The following is an 18,665-nucleotide window of genomic DNA, read 5'->3' on the forward strand; positions in this document are numbered from 1 at the left end:
TAATCTATTCTATCCACAATCGTCTTCTGGTGATTTCATCACCCTATCCGGTACAGACACGGAATCATCGACTTATTCCGAGGATATGGTCGAACTTACGAAGGAAAAAACTCACCTCAGTTTTTTGTGCAAAGCGAGAAACAACAACATCATCCCCAAAAGTTTTCTGCAGAAATCGCCAATCCCAGGACAGTCATCATGCGGTTTTCAATAGATATTCAAGTGAGTTTTTCTATGTGTGTTTGGCCCTGAATAAATGAAGCAAAATTGAAAATAATTAATTTTTCAAATATGTGTTTACCGTAATGTGACAACCCGTGTAATCGATTCAGAAGAAAATATTCTTTAACAGATGCTGAAGATACCAGGAAAAGAATAACAGTGAATAAGACATTTTATTAGTCTTGCTATCATCTACTGGAAATCTCTTTCGCTGTGCAACATGTTTTTGCCTGATTTTTTCCACCGATCAAGGGCGCCCCATCGTGCTCCACGAGGCTGCGTTGTTGTTATTATCATTTCACAAACATTCAATTAATGCACCATCAATCATCGATCTCGCTTTTCTTAGGAATACTTGGTTCATTGTCAGCAATCAGACATTCCTTTAGTTCAAGTTCATGCACCATCTTCTTTTTTGCCCTCCCGGAATGACAGTAATTAAATCAAAATTGTAACTATTGTGGTTGATTATAGCTCATCGTGACGTAATGAACGTTGTGGTATGCAGAGGAAATGAAAAGTCAAAGGAGTACCTTTGCGCCATTAGTCGACCGTTCAAATCGAGAACTATGTGCAATAATAGTGATCATAGATTTTTAGGGACGCGTGAAAACGGGAAAAATAATGAATATAGTTTAAAAAAGTAAAGAACACGCTTTTGAAGAACATTGAACTAAAATATTAGAAATTATTTTTTTTAATGAGCTTAAAAGAATAACGAACGAAAAATACTAGTATTATTGTTGAAAAAGCGACGGGCGCTTGATTCACAAAAAAAATGGCACAAAGCGCCCACGCTTTTTCACAATAATACAATCATATTTTTCGTTCGTTATTGTTTTAAGCTTATTTAAAAAAAATTTTTAACTTTTCAATTCGATGTTCTTCAAAAGCATGTTCTTTAGTCTTTTTAAACTAGATTAATTTCATCTGAACTTTGAGATCCATCAGCCGTGTATTATTTAGAAAAAAGATCATTGATATTTTCAGATTCCGGAGAGGGAGTCTGAAAATCAGCTACCAAGCCCAAGGAAGGAATCAGGCGCGTAAAGGAGGGTTAAAAATGAAGCAGTAGGTGCGCGTGTTAATAAAAAAAATACTTTTCTCAAATGAAGAAATACATGTTAAATGAGTTCGAATTATATCAATTATAACTGCGCCATCTGCCCGCGAATAGGTCAAGCAATAATGTCGACAAATTTCACTAGTTCGGACTTCCATTGTCTAATATATAAAATGATTTGAAATTCCTGAAACAATTGAAAAAAAAGAATTAAAAATGAATAGCTGAAAATAACAATTATATTAAGCAAAAATAACCTGAAATGAAATAATAGTGAGATAGAAATACAAGTCAAAATCGAACAATTGAAAAAAAATAAAGAAATAAAAATGAACATTTCATTGTTGACAAAAACAGTCGCCTGCGACACAAAGTCTTCAAAATGTTGCTCATTTTGATAACTCAAGTTTTTGTTTTGTCGAATTCAACACAGTTGCTGTTTTGTTCTGGTTCTGAACGCCTTCAATATCAACACAGTTTTGCATAATTTCGAACAATAGGCATGATGACAGTGAAACTCGATGCTAGTTTCCTCAGATTTCCTTCACTATTGTTTTCCTTCGTAATGCTGTTGAATCGAAAGTGAAATAACGTGGGCCATGGAAACAGGATTTACAAAAGTCAAACAGTAGTATCGCGCCTATAATCAACTTGTTGGTGCTCATTTTACGCTCATTTTATGACCGCCACAATCATCCTACTGAGAGAAGTATTCGCGATGTGATGGATAGAAATGAGATCACTAGTCCAGTGAACGATCGACCAGTACCCACACGTTGACGAAACGCAAGATCTGCCGAAAGCATCGCCGCAATCTGTGAGAGTGTGCAGGAGAATCCGAGAGTTCGGTCCATATTTTTTGGCCAACGACGCCATTGATGATAATAGCCTGGCCAACGACGTTAGCGGACATGAACGATGTTATATTTCACAAATAATGGCATCAATATGTCTTTCAAACGAATAAAAAATTGTTCAAATTATTGTATTAATAAATTTCCTTCCCGGCTTTCAAGTGAAATAAAAAATTGCCACCACTGGCGGAAGAGTGTACTGTCAGGGCACCTTCGGAAGATGTAGTACTTTTTCGCTGGGGTCGAGTTCATTTGAGAGAAAGTGGCCCAACTATAAAGTGACTACTGTTTATTAAAAACGAGTCACCGGCGCCATGAATTTTGACATCAGCACGCGTGCACAAATCTCTGAAGAATCGTGAAATATCATTTCCAGTTTCATAGGCTGCTTTCTAGATTTGCATATCGAGGTTTGTTTCTCGACGGAGTGTGTCAGTTATAAGTGTTAATCACATTTTTTTGTGTTCATTCTCAACTCAGCAACACAAACTTATCTATTCATAAAATGTTGAAAAACTAGCACAAACCGTGAGAAGTAAAATATTAATTTACAGTATTAATCGTTGGCTGATACGAAACATTTTGAAATCACATGCAAATTGTGGATTTTTCAAATTCAGTTTGTAAATGTATTGAAGTAAAAATTATTGTGTTTCTACTGTATGTTTGGTATGTTTCAGAATTGAATGAAGAATTGTTGCAATGAACAGTGAATTTTCATAATTTCACGTTATTTTTGAGCTGGGAGAATATTTAATCTTTTTATATTTTTACCACCAAATTTTTCAAAATACAAAAAAAATCACTTATCAATATACTTACAACCAGTAACAATAAATGAAATAATTATCATAATATCAAAATTGAAAAATAACAGCACTCCTGGAAATGATAAAATCACAGCCAAAACTATTAAACATAAATACAACCATATTACAACACCCCTATAGTATATAATCATTCTCTGCTTTGAAAAATCTATAATACCACTACAATGGAAAGGATCTGTCATAACCCCTATTTTTAAAACAGGAGACACCACTCTCATAAATAACTACAGACCCATTTCTGTCATCAACAAGTTTGCCTAAATATTTGAACACGCTTTGAAAAGCAGGCTGCTTGATTTTTTCAACATGCACAAAATTATAACTGACAATCTAGTACTGAAAAAGCCATAGCTGATTTATTTCCTTGGAAAAACAGTGCGAGCATAAGATGAATCATCAAAATGTCTAGCTATTTTCCTTGACCTTGCTAAGGCCTTTGATACGGTCTCACATAACATCCTTTTAAAAAAATTAGAATACTTTGGAATTCGAGGTACCACATTGGACCTGATGCTAAACTACTTGAAATACAGAACACAAAAAATAAAGATTGGAAGAGAAGTGAGCTCAGAGTTGACTGTCAAAATGGGTGTACCACAAGGGACTATTCTTGGGCCACTTCTTTTTTTGGTTTATATGAATAATATAGTTCAAATACGGGACTTGTCGTCCAACATAAGCTGGGAAGAAATATAATCAACCGCAGAAGCAGATCTAAGAAATTTGCAAATTTGGCTGGACCATAACCTACTCACCCTAAACGTCTCTAAAACTGAATTCATACCTTTTACACCTATGGTTAATACACAACCCACTACAGATTATTCTATAAACCTTCACAAAACAACTGGCACGGACACAAATACATGTACCTGGCCAGAAATAGATCGAGTATCATCAATAAAATACCTAGGAGTGACTCTGGATCAGCACATTCGCTGAACCGAGCACATCTCGAATTTAAATAAACGACTGAGAGCATTACTGCACAGATTTTACACTTTAAGAGATATGCTCTCACGCAAAACCTACTAATGCTTTATACTTCCCTAGTAGAATCCGTTCTAAGATACAGTATAATAATATGGGGAGGAGCCTTCGTTAACAACTCACGTCCTCTACATATCATACAAAATTCCATCATAAAAATCACATTCAGAAAAAAGAAACAATATTCCACAAATTTACTTTATGAAGAAACAAAAATCCTACCAATCAGTGTTTTGTATGTTCATCAATGTATAATTCGAGTTCACACAACTTAATAATCACTTTGAAGGAGATCTGTCCAACCAACCAGACAAACTAGTAATGAAGAATTAGCAATACATACATTTAGAACGTTTCTATTTTTCGGTCCAAAATTTTACAATGAAATACCAGAAATTTTTAAATTGAAATAAAGAACTATATCCCGAAAAACAAGGAAACTTTCTATAAAATACAACGATAGTGTATCTGTATCCCTGTCCTCTACAAATCGTTGAATGTCTTTCAGAATTTTGGTAAAAATACGTGTACACATTAAATATACAGGTTTCCTTCCTTATTTTTTTTATTTTTTATATTGTGAATCATTGCCCGCCAGAATGTTTAAGATTATTTTCAATATACTTTTATGTACAATACTAATTGTTTTAGAGAAACCTTGGATAAAACACGCACACAGGCAATTATGCCTAGGTATGTTTTACTCAGAGAGCAAATCTAACCCCATTTTGTAAAAAAATTGTAATATTTTTTTTTGTACATGCAATACTTGAATAAACTTGAAACTTTTTCATAATTATCTGTTATTTTACAGTAACAGTAATACAAGCGGTTAATTTCCACATTCTCATAATTTTTTTTGTAATTTTAGCTGACATTTTAAGTAATTCTTACGCTAATACATTGTTTTATGATTTTATAATATTTTGAATTTTACGAAAATTTCCATTATTCTTACATTGTTTTATGGTTTTACAGTATTTTGAAATTTAAAAAAAATTCGAATAATCCAACTTAAACAGCCATGAAACGTAGATCAAAGAATAGGCATGAATCAGTATAATGATACTAATAATGAATGAATTCATTGACTGCAGAAATAACATGACACAATATAGGAAAAAAATACAAATTTGTAAACAGGATACACGATTGAACAAAGTTCATTCTTCAAATTTACCTTACAAAAAAAAGATGAATAAGATAAAAAAATTAAAAAGGGCCTAAATTGTAATTGTGATAGCGGGTACAACATATAAACATAAGAATACCTACTACAATTATTTCAGCTATAGCCTACAAGAGCCAATGTGATATGGAAGATCTCAATGAAAAATTAGCTTCATGCTCGACGTAGTGGGAGGAATAATAATCGTGAAACTCCATTAACGGAGATATAATTATGTGATTTGTCGCCTACACTGTAGTCTCAACATTGAAAACCTTATTCAATTTTCGTGTCGTGGATATTAAATCAACGCAAACAAGTACGAAGGTCAAAGAAATATCCATATAGGTAAGTAAATTATCATTACGCAACAATAAAAATGTTCACCCAACATTTACGCTGTGCATATGAAATAGAGCTATTGCAAAAGAAAATGGAAAATTACTGAAGTGTGACACTTTTTTCAAGGTGCGGAATTAACTTTATCAAAAAGTTGTTATTTATTGTAAACGTTCAATTATATAGAACGGTGGGTGATGAAGTATGCTTATGGAAGAAAAAGAATTTGAAATAGTCAATTCTGATATGCATTTAGGTATATACATCAAGACAGACTATTGTTTCTTAAGACTGATTTCGTTTTCAAAAACAGGAACGATAAAAATTGATTTAGTTTCGAAAACAAACATGAATTCCATCAAACAGACAGAACAAACAGCATTTAAATTCATGTGATGCACTGATTAAAACCCTTGTTGTGGTAATGAATATTTTCGCGGCTGTGGTTTTCAGTGTCATTGTTTTTCGAGTTTGAAAGCCGTGGATTTTTGGAATTTCTTCCTGACGTTTCGCTGGCGCGAGTGGCTACCTTCTTCAGAGGTTTAACCATCATGGCTTGCTGTCCGATGCCTTGACAGGTAATCAGTTGTATTGGTACCTGTATTTGTACCTGTACTTGAACCTGGAACATTAACAATCTTGCTGCCTGTTGTCGGTTTTTTTGTAATCTAGGACCCCAAAGGTTCAATATGGACAAGGTTCAAAATTTTTTCCACCTGAATTGGTAATATTTTCCACTGTGCGACGTCTGTAAAAAGTGAACAGTGTGTTCATCAAACAACCCAGACAGGAAAGGGTACACAAAGCGGGTGCCGTTTTTAATTTTTTCATCTCTGATTGGTTCAATGCATCGGCTCGTCATCTGATCTATTGTATTTGTTCATTATAAGCATAAACAGTGCAACTATATTAATTGTTCGCCCCCTTTTCAGAAAACAAACATCAAAAATTTGGCCGAAGATGTGATAAAAGAATGAATACCCTGTTGAGCATTGCGTTCCGCAAGGGTCTGTTTTGGGCCCGCTTTTGTCATTTATGTAAATGACTTGTGCAAATATATGATGCCGTTCAAATTGGTTCTTTTTGCGGACGACACCACTTTCATTCTGTCGGATGAAAATGATGATACGTTACAGTCTCATCTCGACGAGGTATCTAATAGTGCTAATCAGTAGTTTTTATCTAATGAGCTGAAACTAAAATGTCAGAAGTAACAAAACATCAAGATTTCTGCTAATAATCAAATTATCTCTAATTGTGAAACTAATAAAGTTAAATTACTGGGCATTACAGAAGATAATAGACTCAAATGGTCTTCACATTTCTCAATTAAAGAGAAAACTCTCGAGTTCTCCATTTGTTCTTCGCCAATTGAAGTACATCTCTAGCGCAAATATATTGAAAACCTTATAATTCTCACTGTTCCACTCTCATATTGGTTATGGTGTACAACTTTGGGTAAATTAATGTCATTCCATTCAAATATTTAGGATGCGAAACAAGGCATTGAGAGTGCTGGTTAATATTGGATACAGGGATCACTATCAAGAATATTTCAAAAAATTCAGAATTATGCCGTTGCCAACTTTATTTCTTTATTACGTGTTGATTGATATCCATAAGAAGAAACCATTCTTGGCGAAACAGTGTCATATCCACGAACATAACACACGAAACGCTCACCACATTAGAATAAATCGATTTTGTCTTCACTTATCGCATAAAAATTTCATAGATTACTTTCTGTACAATATTTTCCACCAAGATTTCAAAAAACTCAGTCTGAATACTTACAAGAGAAAATTGAAAAATTATTTGTTGAGGCATTGCTTCTATTCTGTCGATGACTTCAGAACACATTTTTGTGGTAACACACAAGTCACTACTTCTTTTTGATTTTCAAAGTTGTTACATATGCGATTGCTGTTATTTGCTTGTAAATTTTGAATTGTGAATTTTTAATGTGAAGCCAAACATGACTTGCTACAAATATATTGTATGTTGAAATCTGGAGCAGTACAATAAACATGCAAGTTTTAGACTTACAGAACATCCCTATGGAAAATAATCAAATTCAATACTTCACTAATTTGTTTCATTATGGTAAATATAAATATGTTATTATAATGTTTTAGAGTTTGGAAATTTTCCAACTTTTGTATGCTGCCACGTTTACTTTCTATTCATGTATATAATAAACAGGAAAAACAGTATTCGTATTGCATTTTTATCAAACTAGTTTGATCTTTCTCTGAAGATGATCACTTGGTGATGGAATTACGTGTCGAAGTGTTAAAATAATAGTTTGGTGTTGGGAAAAAACTACAGTAATATTCAATACCGTAACCAAACACTCTCAGTTCTGAAATATTTGTCCTTCTGGCGAACAAACTTTAAAAAGTTAAGGGAAAATTTCAACTTGATTTGTATGGAGACGATCGAACTTACTATTTTCAATTCGCACAGCACAAGGTAGAGCAGTTGCTGACGAAGTGTCAGGTATCAAAACCTGCAGATCGCGGTTAATGAGCCCGGAAACACCGGACTGTTTGTTAGAAAGTACTGATTTTATGATTATGATTTTCATGTCTGTTCTCAACATTCATATTTTGGTGCATTTTTCAGATGATTCCAGCAGAATCATATAACGAAGTATCCATAGATTTCGAGCAGAAACAATAAATCGAGTGCTCCATGCCGTCTCAGTCTACTCACTAAATCTTGGCTCGAACCTAATATCTCTACGTTGAATGTTATCTTCTCCCAAGGCACTGACGATCATGTCCATTTGCACTTCGCCGTGATTGGTTTTCTGTGCTGCAACTCCATTCCCTTATTCGTACCAAATCTGCGTTCGAATGGCACTCTAATTTAAATTGAAATGGTAAATATTCACCTTGTACGGCATTACCTTCGATAATGATATTCCTCTAGCCACCACATTAATGTCATTCAGACGATGTCCATTTTCAGAGCCGTGGTCCGGGTTCGCTGGAGTCATTGCCTTCTGCAAGGTCGCCTGATGTGTCCCCGGCACTGCATTCCTTACCAGTCGGTTTGACAGAAATATCGTATTGATTAACAAGTTCACGAGCTGGATGCAGTTCGTCTAATTTTGAGCACAGTTCTTTCATTGAGATGTCGATGGCAGACAGTATATGGACTCCCACATACACAGGAAATTGTAATGCATCTCCCTGTAAACAAATTGACGCACCACATCAATCAGACAGTCTGACTTTGACATTCATCAAAATAGTATTGATTTATATAGGTGCTCTGTTTCTGGTAAAAGTATCAGGATTTAGGAATATCTCAAGAAACATACAGGGCTTTTCATGATGAGCGTTAATTAGCCGTTTCTGACAAACTATTTAACGGATAAACCTGAAAATTTCACAGTATGCACAAATTAATATGACTTACACGCCTAAAATATTTTAGACGAAGCGGCGTTGTCTCTTCTACTATGAAATGGCGGCTTCTTTGATTTTTCAAATGGAACACCCTGTATATAATATCATATTATGATTCATTATCACTTTGTCAACAAATTCATATACTATTTCCCTTTACCTTTCTATTACCGTTTAGAAGATATGAATTAATTTCAATATTTTTTTTACCAAACATGAACTTTTATAAATGCTGATAATCTTGAACTCTCTCGCACTAAAACGATCAAATTTGAAATGGAGTGGAGTGATACTATAGGGATCTTCAATCCGAGTCATATTTTCATTTGCCTCATACAGGGTTTTCAAAAAATGCAGATACTTTGATCTCATGAAAAAATTAGTGGAACTCAATTTTTTCAAATGGAACACTCTGTATATTTCAACATTTTTGAGCTCTACATCCAATTTCAGATTAACTTTGTTCAGATGATACTATTTCTATTTTGAACCGTTTTCGAGATAAACTGTTTCAAACGGAAACTGACGTGGTTTTCTTGCTCGTTTTTTTTGAATTCATCACTTATTTTGGATATTCAACATTTTTTTTATACTTAGTAACATTTTTTTTTGATCCAGGTTTTTAACTGTCTCAGATCAGTCGATTCGAAATTGGTATGTACCTACCTTAGAAAAAGTTACAATTTGTATACATTGAGGTATTGGTCTCTAAGGTACAACAGTACACATTAATATTTTTTATAGTGTGCTTTGGAAAAACAAATAAACCAATTATTCAACGTCAGACTTTCGTTGGTGGTTTTGACTGATTGTGATAGCTACCAATTATAATAGAATAATGTCAAGATTAGGTTACAGTAATGAAGATTTCTTGAATTTATTAATAATTTATGGTGAGTGCAATAGAATTGCAAGTAGAACATGCCGAGTATTTCATGAAAGATATCCACAACTTCCAAAGCCGAATAATAATGTGATAAATCGACTACTAAAAAACTGTAGGTTGAATGGAACCTTCCGTCCAAAAATCATTCGTAAGAAGACTAAAGTGGATGATGACAATGGTATAACAATTCTGGGATACTTTCATGCATTTCCAAATGCTTCTCTGCACGAGGCTGAAAGTGAGATAGGTATACCCTACGTGACAATTTGTCGAATTCTTAATAAGCATAAATTGCATCCCTATAAGTTCTACTGTGTCCAACATTTGAAAGAGACTGATTTACCTCGTAGAGTGGAATTCTTTGAATGGTTACTGGTCGAGACTCAAGAGGATGAACATTTCCTTGACAATATCATATGGACAGATGAGGCCAAGTTTACAGAAAATGGAGGGGTTCCATTTGAAAAAATTGAGTTCCACTCTTTTTTTCATGAGATCAAAGTATCTGCATTTTTTAAAGACCCTGTATAAGGCAAATGAAAATATGATTTGGAGTGAAGATCCTCGTAGTATCACCCCACTCCATTTCAAATTTGATCGTTTTAGTGCAAGAGAGTTCAAGATTATCAGCATTTATAAAAGTTCATGTTTGGTAAAAAAAAATATCGAAATTAATTTAGATCTTCTAGGTATAGGAAAATAGTATATGAATTTGTTGACAAAGTGATAATGAATCATAATATGATATTATATACGGGGTGTTCCATTTGAAAAATCAAAGAAGCCGCTACTTTATAGTAGAAGCGACAACGCCGCTTCGTTGGAAATATTTTAGGTATGTAGGTCATATTGACTAATGCCTACTGTGGAATTTTCAGGTTGATCCGTTGAATAGTTTGCCAGAAACGGCTAATTAACGTTCATCATGAAAAGCCCTGTATAACTAAGAATACACTTGGTCTATATACACACAGTCTATATGAAAGATATCCTTCGCAAAGAAGCCAATGGTTGTTGAACATTTCTAGAATTTCATATTCGACAAACTTTAATGGAATAACAATGAAAACTATATGTACTAGTCATTTACTGATAGCTATCGAAACGCATGTCTAGGGACAGTGCTATAGTTTTGTTGAACTCTCAGAGATAGATTAGTCGCCTAGGTCCAATTCACTAACCACCGAGATCTCCAGATCTGAATCCAATATTTAAAAAAGGAGACAAGAGAGATTGTAACAATTATAGATGCCTAACACTGCTAAGCGTTGCAATGAAATTATGGAACAGATTCTAGATAGACGAATGAGAACAAAAATAGAGCCTACACCGCATATTCATAAAAAAACAAGTAGCACAAAAACTAAGCCAAGAAAAGAGAATGATATATATAGCATTCTTAGACCTCGAAAAGGTATTTGACAAGGCACGTAGGAAAATAATATGGAAGATACTTAAAGAGAGAAGAATAGAACAAGAATGATTTGAACGCAGTGATTAGCAACAACAAAAAAATCAGAAACCTTTACAACACATGAAGGATTATGACAAGGAGAGGCACTGAGTCCAATACTTTTTATAATACTCATGGACGAAATAATTAGAAAATGTATAGCGATGAGTAAAAAACTGAATGTAGGATACAGCAAACTGCAAATATAGCAGATGGCGAAAAAAATTTGGATATATAGAATGAAGTATTGAAGGATTACAGAACGAAGATGAATAAAAACAAAATGCAGATAATGAAAATAGGCGAAAATGAAAAAGAGATGCGAATAGAAATAGAAGGATCAAGAATAAAACAAGTAAGATCGTACGAAAATAACTTGGAGTTATATTAGATGAAAGGGGAACACAAGAATGTAACATTTATTAACAGAAAAGAGATAACGCGCAAAACTAACCTGAAAATATTGAAATCCATATACCGACCAGTGTTAACATATGGCTGTGAATCATGGATAAGAATAGCAAAAGAGTAGAATCCAAACTCTAGATATGAAATACCTTGGACGAGTGAAAGTAAATACGAAGATAGATAGAATAAGAGATGTGGACATAAGAAAAGAACTGGAAGTAGAGCCAATACTAGAATTTGTAGAAGAGAGACAATTCAACTGGTGGGGACACTTGTATTGAATGAAAGAGACAAGACTAACTAGAAAAGGTTGGGAAGCGAGAATCCAGAAGAATAAGGAAAAGGGTAGACCAAGGAAAACATGGGATAAGACAATAGGGCATATACTGGAAAAAAGAACAGTAACATGGGCAGAAGCGAAACATTGAAGTACTAACAGAAAAGAATGGAAATTATTTTGTAAAAATTGTTATTCAGAAAGGTGTTTTTGTGTTTGATATAACTCACTCTACATCATTGTGTGGTAGAAGGGTGCAAAACTATATGTATCAGTCATTTCCTGATGGACCTAACTTGGCTATCGAAACACATGTCTAGGGACAGTGCTGTAGTTTTGTTGAACTCTCTAGTCCGGTAGTAACAATCTTCACTTCTCTCACAATTGCAGATATTGCTATCAGACTGTTAAAGGTAACATTTCTTTCATCAATACATTCCAAAAATTGTCTATAAAATAGATATTTCTTGTGAAGGAACTTTATCCTTCTGCAACCCAGCATTTTTCAACCTACGCCCAATCAGCATCCTCTATGTAATCTCGAAAGCTCTTGAAAAAGGTATGAGTTTCCAAATCCGCGCGTATCTGGACGCACTTCAAATACTGTCTACAGTCAAGTCAGGTTTTCTTGCTTCCTAGTGAAATATCTTAAATTTTCAAGCAATACCACTGAATTCATTAACAGTTATCTTAGTGATTTTTTTGGTATTCAGAATGGGGTTTCTCAAGGCTCTATTCTACTGACTATGCTGATGACACTTCATCTTCGATGAAGCTTCTGTTGCCGATGGTTGCCAGAATATGAAGACTTCAAATCTCTAGTAAAATCATCGAAAAAAGTATGGTCTATTTGTTAATGTTACCAAATCATTCATCGTGCAATTCGGGTGATCATCAATGAGAAAATGGTGCCTTAGTAATGTAAACATCAGTATTGTTAGTGTTTCTTTACCCCTGGAAGGTGACGACGAACATATAAAAAATCTTGGTCTGATACTGGACCCTTGACTGAGATTTTCATCACATGTCTCGCTGTTTTCGAGACGGAGGTATCTTAATTTCGAGCCAATTGATCATAACAGGAAAATACGTTCATCATCGACGGTCATCACGACCTGTATAAGTGTTGTTGACAGTTGAAAAATGAGGTTATTCATTTATGAATTCAAAAGCTCACGATGGGTTTCTAAATGGAGTAAGTAAATCGCACACAACATGGTCACTGCCTTATTGTAGATTCACCATGCAAAGTTCATTAAACCATATCAAGTAAATGCAAGACAATCACCTCAATAAATAATGGACAAATGCCCAATTAATAAAAGCTTAACAATTACGCCTCATTAACTCCTTTTCCTGCATCGCAGTTCGGTCGCAGACACAATACAACATTATCTTGCTTCGAGTGAAATGTGAAATAATTCAAGTTATGAGATTAGTGTCATAATTAGAAGGCAAGAGAGGAAGCAGTTTTGAATGAGGCAGCCAACGGCTAATTTGTATGACAGATCACGTACGGATTTCCATATGTGAAGTCGGAGAGGAGTGGTCTTGGAGACTTCTTGTTAGACGCATCTTCATCTCACACTCCTTTTTCGTTTATCTTTGACATTGGTGCGCCGACAGGGACTGTGTGGTGGCCGGAAAAAAGTGTGCTTTCGTTTTGTTCGAGTGTGGCTGACCATAACACTTGAATAGCTTCTCGAACAACTCGAACAACTGACAAAAGTGGAGTTTTCCAGGAAGGAAGTGTCTATGTCGAATTTCACTAGTTCGGACTTCCATTGTCTACTATATAAAATGATTTGAAATCCCTGAAACAAATAAAAAAGAAGAATTAATAAAAATAATTTGAAGAAACTAACAAACACGCTTTTAAAGAACATCGAACTGAAAAGTTGAAAACCTGATTTTTCGGGTCTTCCATATTTTGAGTGTGCAATGTGTTCCTCATATCTTACTTTAATAGATCTTCCTGTCTGTCCATAATATTTTGCATCGCAGTCCTTACATTCAAATTCGTAAATTCCAGACTTTTCCGAATTCTCGACTTTGTCTTTTGGACTTCCCAAATAACTCTCTAGTGTATGACTTGTTTTAAAAACCACCTTCATACCTAGTTCCTTGAAAATCTTTCCAAAGTTCCTCGTATATTGGTGGGTTGGAACTGAGATGTATTTATCTTGGTTTTTGTCCTTTCTGAAAGAAAGTATGAAGGTGTTTTTTAAAACAAGTCATACACTGCAGAACCTTTTGGGAAGTCCAAAAGACAAAATCGAGAATTCGGAAAAGTCTGGAATTTACGAAATTGAATGTAAGGACTGCGATGCAAAATATTATGGACAGACAAAAAGATCTATTAAAGTGAGATATAAGGAACACATAGCACACTTAAAATATGAAAGACCCGAAAACTCAGCAGTCACCCATCATATTTTGCAACAAAACCATTCCATAGACTTCGGTTCATTAAGATTAGTTAGACAAGTTAACAACAACAGGCAACTAGATGCCTATGAGATTGTAGAAATAAGTAAACACAATAATATTATGAATAATGGTGACGGACCTATACCAAAAAGCATACTATATAGCTTGTTGAAATAATGTTGTTGGGTTTACTGATTACTACATAAGGACACATTGCAAAAATAATTTTTCACGTATAGTCAGTGGGCATACTTGAAGACTGGCTATAAATCAAATCATCTAAGAGAACAATTCGTTCAGGACAGTCTCAACACCCTACACAGTAGCTTAATGGACTGACACCTATCAGAAAACAACTACTCCCCTGGCTAATACCACGAAGGGCGTTGGATTATATCCGACAGGTGTCAGTGCAGGATTCTTCACAGAAGTTATTCCTGCATATGCTGTACGAGGAATTGGGCAAATTTCGGATATGCATTTGGTTACCTCGTTCACAGGCAGATGGGGCGACGACAAACCTGTTGTTTGTTGTAGTCTTCAGCTTAGTTCGAGGAATGATACTCTGACGGAATTCGATTTTCAATTATAGGAAATCATCGACTTTATGTTGATGATATACACTACCTTGCACTGACGAGTGGCCAAACAGCCCGAAACCGGTCTGCAAGTGTGTTCCAATAATTGAAAATCTATTGCGGCAGTTGTATCGCCAACAGCATATGCAGGAATAACTTCTGTGAAGAATCCTGCACTGACACCTGTCGGTTATAATCCAACGCCCTCCGTGGTATTAGCCAGGGTAGTAGTTGTTTTCTGATAGGTGTCAGTCCATTAACCTACTGTGTAGGGTGTTGAGACTGTCCTGAACGAATTGTTCTCTTAGATGATTTGCAAAAATAAATTTGGATAGGCAATATTGTGAAATCAATTTTTATATAGCTGAAAATTGTATATAAACATATATTGTGAAATAATAGATAAGGCAAAATTTCACTAGTTCGGACTTCCATTGTCTACTATATAAAATGATTTGAAATCCCTGAAACAACTAAAAAAGAATAATTAAAAATGAATAGCTAAAAATAACAATTATATTAAGCAAAAATAAACCTGAAATGAAATAATAGTGGAATAACCTACAAGTAAAACTATAACAATTGAATAAATAAAAATGAAGGAATGAAAAAAAAAATTATAAAAAATGTAGAGATTCCAAGTCACGTTAGTTCACGACGTTTATATTGTTAGTATCTACAATCGTCTTCGGGTGATGACTGGACTGATTCTTCCGAGAGATGACTATTTATAGGTCGTTGAAATACTTTCACTTATCCCTGCTTTCCATTTTCCGCTTCACTGATTCCGTGAGAGATGACCGTTTTGGCGGGAGTTGGCCATTTTCCGTTTGAAGATGATCACTTGGTGATCGAAACACCTGTCGAGGTGTTAAAAATAACGATTTGGGGTTGGGAAAAACTTCAGTGATATAGACTCAATAATGGAACAATAACCTGAAAATAATTCATTTCTCAGCAGCTTGAAAAAATAGACAAGGCCGAATAACAATCTGGGGTGTACTGCCCCCGTATCTTCAGAATGAATGAGTAACAACCCTCATAAACTCTTTATTGAAGAGAATGAGTTTATAAATGAACAACTAATTCTCAAGTCTGGATTTGTATTGAAGGGGATTATAAGAACTTTGTCAGAAAGCTTTGGGTTTTTGTCTTCATCGTTATTCTCGATTGATCCTACAAGGCCTACAGAAAAACCGATGTCCGTCTGATAATTTTATCGCAGTCTACGACATTGTCTTGTTCTGTGGCCAGTTGGATCATGATTAATTTAAAAGTCACACCAAGAATTGAAACTATTCGAGGGTGTGTCAAAATTCTAACACAGCAGGCGACACAAGTAAGTAACAAGGGTCTCAAATGAAGTGACAGGACCGTTAATAAAAACTGAATTTTACATCTTAGAGTTTTTAAAAGCGGATACATAGTATTCAAATTACTGAGGTTGAATAACGAGTCAGAACGGTTTCAGGTCGAAAAAATGAAAGGGGATAGTTTTATTTCTGGAATATTTCACCACTCATATATTCTAATGCTAGTCAGTTAATCGATAGTTGCCCATAGAGGTCATATTCCACTGTACAACAATCTTACAATTCACATTTAACGTAATTAAATCGTCTCATGATAAATTAGTGAAATGAAGAAATTCGTTTTATGAATCCTGCCTTATTTGGAAACGAGGACAGTATCAATAACTTTCAAGGTCGATTGTGTCTCCGACATTCCGAATCTTGTGTTGTAATTTATGATTCACTCTGATTGCTTGATCATTGGAAAAATGGACATAGTCCTACGCTCATATTTCTTCATGCACATGCAATTTGATTTGCATAATTATGTTGAAAATCTTCCCCAACGGTTCCTAATCCGATGCTCATTGCGATAAGCATAATTGGCGAACAACATCTAAAGAGCCGACGACCTCACAGAAAGGATAAGTTTTTTTTGTTGTCAAACTTGAGAGCAATTAGGAACGGCACCCGATTATACGATATTTCACACCAAACATTATCGAACACAGTAACGTCAATATCTCAACAAATATTTATTATTCTCTGCCGTATATCCAATATTGAAGCAGGTTCAGTTTCGTACACCTTTTGCCTTAAATAGCCCCATGAAGAAAGTCCAAAGGTGTCAAATCTGGCGAGCGGGCTGGCCATTCTATAGGACCTCGGCGGCCAATCCAACGACCGAGAAAAGTAGTATCCAAATCGTTTCTTACGTGTCTGGAGGAATGTGATGGTGCTCCATCTTGTTGGAACACAATATCCATATCAACAGTAGTTTTCCTGTTGAATTTTGATCAGTAAATAGAGGTCCTACAATATGGTTTCCCAATATTCCTGTCCAAATGTTATTTTTTTCTGGATATTGTTCAAACGTTCGCGATGAAATAAATACTCTTCAGGATTTACTAATATCTCACCAATTATTTGCACTTGCTGTTTTTCCGGAAATGACGGATGACTTGGAGCTTTTTGTTATGTACACTACAGGTAGTTGTGAATTTGGATACAAGTTCCCCCAAATATTTTCTACAGATAGAACGATGCAGAAACCCTTCATTGAAAATCCATTCGGTCTCGTGAAAGTTACGCGTCGCACCGTAAATAAAAATCGCTTCATTTTTTTTTTCAATGGACGAGAATTGACCAGTTTAGAGACTGTTGACGTGGTACCTTTCTACTAGTAAAACCGAAAACTAAATGAGAATATTCTAACTGAACAATTATGTTGATTGTCGTACTGACCTTTTTTGTCATTTTTATGAACAAAAAATAACTTGAGAAACCTTATCGAGTTGTTGGAATTTCCATATGACAGATAAAAAGGAATATTTCTAGAATTATCGATATCAATGTGTTTGTCTTCAGGAAATTATTTAATGTTCCGCCATTTTGTAGTAGGTTAAGATATTGACTTCACATACTAGGGTTGTGAAGTATTCGTCAGCAGCTTCAAAATCATGTATCACAAAACCTCCCTTTCCATTAAATTTTTTTCCCAGATATCGCCCAGTCGGCATCTTGGAAACTTCATTTCAATTTCATTTTTTTGAGTTGCCCGGTTCAAAAAATAGAAGTGGGGGACATACATATACGCGTACTGCAGTACTAAATAGTACACGTATATATAATAACCATGTATATACAAGTATTATGAGCTAAATAAACAATATCAATGAAATAACTCAAAATATTTCGATTGTAATAATATTTATTGAACATTTGACGTAGAATGAATAGAAATAGTCAATCAGAAATAAATTGAAATAAAGTACGTTCAAACTGACTCCCACAAAAACAAGTTGCCACAATAAAAGAACATGAAAATATATTTACCAAAAAAATAATATAAAAAACTTTCCTTCAGAATATTCATCAACTGAGTAAAGACAATTTTACAACAGAAATAATGCACTTGTTGCTTTAACATTTTCGAGAAGTTATATATCCAATACAATTAGGTGAATTTAGTGTAATATTGAGTCTTTTCACCTTTTCTGTAACTGTTTTGCCATTGTTTTTGTGCACTTATATTCATTTTTTTACACAAATTTTTATGCAGATTCTTTGATCCATTATTTTCGATAGCAGAAAACCACTGAACACTGCAGTGAAATGGGCCACTAGATCACCTGACTCAAGCCTATTAGATTTTTTTATTGTATTCTTCGAAATCTACCGAAATAATTGGGCGAGATGGGCAATGTACATCAACTATGAATTTTCTTTCTTTTTTGGTG

The 18,665-nt window shown here is 34.6% G+C and overlaps 1 long non-coding RNA gene across 2 annotated transcripts; it reads right to left on the reverse strand.

Moving 5' to 3' along the window:
• Window positions 1-8,029: 8,029 nt before the first annotated feature.
• Window positions 8,030-14,298, reverse strand: LOC111515956 (uncharacterized). Of its 2 annotated transcripts, none has more exons than XR_002723611.2 (3): window positions 13,424-14,298; window positions 8,378-8,663; window positions 8,030-8,314 (listed from the first exon to the last, which is right to left on the reverse strand). It is a non-coding gene; the product is annotated as an uncharacterized lncRNA (long non-coding RNA). The 2 variants fall into 2 exon arrangements; XR_012464749.1 differs by having other exon boundaries at window positions 8,030-8,332.
• Window positions 14,299-18,665: the final 4,367 nt, after the last annotated feature.

The sequence above is a fragment of the Leptinotarsa decemlineata genome, unplaced genomic scaffold, assembly GCF_025532065.1.
Source record: "Leptinotarsa decemlineata unplaced genomic scaffold, Ldec_3_MD MMD2_tig00000035_RagTag_RagTag, whole genome shotgun sequence".
NCBI lineage: Eukaryota > Metazoa > Arthropoda > Insecta > Coleoptera > Chrysomelidae > Leptinotarsa > Leptinotarsa decemlineata.